The sequence below is a fragment of the Dromiciops gliroides genome, chromosome 1, assembly GCF_019393635.1.
Source record: "Dromiciops gliroides isolate mDroGli1 chromosome 1, mDroGli1.pri, whole genome shotgun sequence".
In the NCBI taxonomy this organism is placed as follows: Eukaryota; Metazoa; Chordata; class Mammalia; order Microbiotheria; family Microbiotheriidae; genus Dromiciops; species Dromiciops gliroides.
This window is the reverse complement of record NC_057861.1, coordinates 324,079,307-324,082,148: the sequence shown is the minus strand read 5'-3', so window position 1 is coordinate 324,082,148 and position 2,842 is coordinate 324,079,307. Positions and strand designations below refer to the sequence as shown.

The 2,842-nt window shown below is 35.8% G+C and overlaps 1 non-coding gene across 1 annotated transcript; it reads left to right on the top strand.

The window, feature by feature from the left end:
- Positions 1-2,451: 2,451 nt before the first annotated feature.
- LOC122737654 lies at positions 2,452-2,558 on the top strand. The gene has a single exon (XR_006354465.1). It is a non-coding gene; the product is annotated as a U6 spliceosomal RNA (small nuclear RNA).
- The last annotated feature ends 284 nt before the right edge of the window (positions 2,559-2,842 follow it).

The window sequence follows — 2,842 nt, the reverse complement described above, 5'->3', positions numbered from 1 at the left end:
TTGAAAAATATCAATTGCTCATGGATGGGTTATCTAATATAATAAATAAAAATGACAATTTTACCTAAATTAATTTACCTATTCAGTGCCATACCAATCAGCTTTGACCTTTCCCTGAAGTGATATATGTTGACCAAACAAACAAAAATGACTGACAAAATTTATAGGTAAAAGTATACTGAATTCATTAGAATGAAAATAGTAATTTAGAAACATAAAATTAAGTTCACTCAAGAGTTTCTTAAGTGTCATTTATATGTCAGACACTGGTAACATAAAGGAAAAAAATCCCTATCCTCAAGAAAAGATTCATACATTAAAAATAATTTTAAATACAAATTAATATAACATGACATGATTTGAGGTGTGAGAAAATTATTAATAACAGGTGTTTTTGCACTCCCAGAGGACCCCCCCCCCACTGAGAGAACATGGCCTGACCTTTCTTTTTTGTTTGTTTGTATTTTTGTGGGGCAATGGGGGTTAAGTGACTTCCCCAGGGTCATACAGCTAGTAATGTCAAGTGTCTGAGGCCAGATTTGAATTCAGGTACTCCTGAATCCAGGGATTGTGCTTTATCCACTGTGCCACCTACCTGCCCCTGGCCTGGCCTTTCTTAAGGTCAGCCCAGAGTCAGGAAGTTACCTCATTCAAAACCACACCTACCTGAAAGCCTTGTTCCCACCAAAGGATCTCTTCTCTGGGCTCTGACATCAGCAGGAATGTGCCAAACCATCATGAAATCCAGCGAAAGAATAGATTTGAATGATGCTTGCCAATTACATTTAAGCAGTGTGTAACGGCCACCTCTCATACTTCCCTCAGAGAGTTTATGCTAGCTGATTGCTCTCTTGGCCTAGGAACGCGGAAGGAGAACCATGTGGTCCAGTTCTCTCTCTCTCCTCTCTCCTAGCTAGACTTTCTTACCTTTCAGAGCCATGTGTATTCTCTTTAATAATATTTAATATGTTTTAATAAATGCTTAATGGCCCCAAACTGGTACAGTAGCCTCTAATTTCTAAGTAACAAATATATAATAAACCCCAGATCATTTTCCTTAAATTTGGGAGAGTAATAGGGCAACCACATATAATTTTACTTGCTACAGAGGAAAGAGAGAACACTGGGTGGATGAGGAAGGTTTTGTGGAAAGTTGGTACTAGAACTAAGTATTTAAGGAACAGAAAGATTTGCAGAGTATAATTGAAGAGAAAGCTATTCTAGATGCAGATAAGATTTTATGCAAAGGGACTGTAGGGAGTTTGGAGAGGGAGTGCTGAGTTTCAGGACTAGATAATATTCTAGTTTGTCCAGATAATATAGACAATTGAAGGAAAATAATATGAAATGAAGCCAGAAGATATATTAAGGGAGAGATTGAGGTGATCTTTAAACAGTGGGTGAATGGACGAATGAACGAACGAATGAATGAATGCTCAAGAGTTCATTGAATTTCTATTTTATCCTAAATCTAATAGGAAAGCACTAGAAGTCTTCAAAATTGGCTAAATCTGTTTATATTCTCAATTATGATTCAGGAAAATGTGTAATTTTTGTGTGTGTGTGTGAGGCAATTGGGGTTAAGTGACTTGCTCATGGTCACACAGCTACTGTCAAGTGTCTGAGGTCAGGTTTGACCTCAGGTCCTCTGGAATCCAGGGCCAGTGCTCTATCCACTGCGCCACCTAGCTGCCCCAAACTGTGTAATTTTATTCAACAGTGACCACACATTTAGAAAGCAAGTCAACACTTTGAAAACAAATACACACATCATACAACTGTTCTTACCACTTCTAGACTTTTGCTCATCATTATCAGCATCTTTCTATCAATCATACTCTTACTTATGCTAAAACTTATATAATATTTCTAAATTTACAAATTAATTTCTTTTTTTTTTCCTGAAGGACCATCTTGTTTCTTTTCCTCCATCTCAAATTAAGGCCCATCTCCAAAAAGCTTCGATACTTATCACATAATAAGGACCCACATTACTATGTAGCTTTAAAATTAAATGATTTTTCTATATATTATTATACTGATCCCCACAAATTCCTGTGGGGACTGGAAGTCACTAAAGTAAGTTGTGCTATCCAATTTTACTCATAAACTAAAAGTCAGAGAAATTAAGGGACTCTGTCAAGTTCATACAGCCAATAAATGACAGAGCCTGATGATGCCTAATCAGCCTTTCCAGACTCTAATACACTGCCTCTCCTTACATATCCTTATCTTTATATTGTTTCCCCATTACCATACTGAGGATAACATACCATAGAGAAATGGACATGGAGTTTGAAAGATTTGGGTTTGAAACCCACCTCAGACACTATGGTCAAGTCATTTATATGTTCAGAAAATCTTTCCTCACTTGTAAAATGTAGATAATAACAACTTAACAACTATAACATTTACCTAATAGGGTTGTTTTAAGATCAAAAAAGATAATGTGTGTTGTCTTCAGCAGCACATATACTACAACTTAAATAATTCAGAGAAGATTAGCATGTACCCTATCCAAGGATGACATAGGAATTTGTGAAGTATTCTCTATTTTTCAAAAGCAAACAATTTTGAGGAAGAAGAGGGCTGAAAGGATGAGGAGAGAGATAAAGATAAAGAGGGAAAAAATAATATAGAGAGAAACACATTGTAATTACAACTGAATTTGAATGGAATGAAATAACACATAGATTGGAAGCAGATAGCAGAATGGATTAAAAAACAGAATCTTACAATATGTTGTTTATAAGAAATACACTTAAAACAGAGAGATGCCTGCAGAGTAAAGGTAAGGAACTGGAGTAGACTCTATTATGCTTCAGCTGAAGTTAAAAAAAAA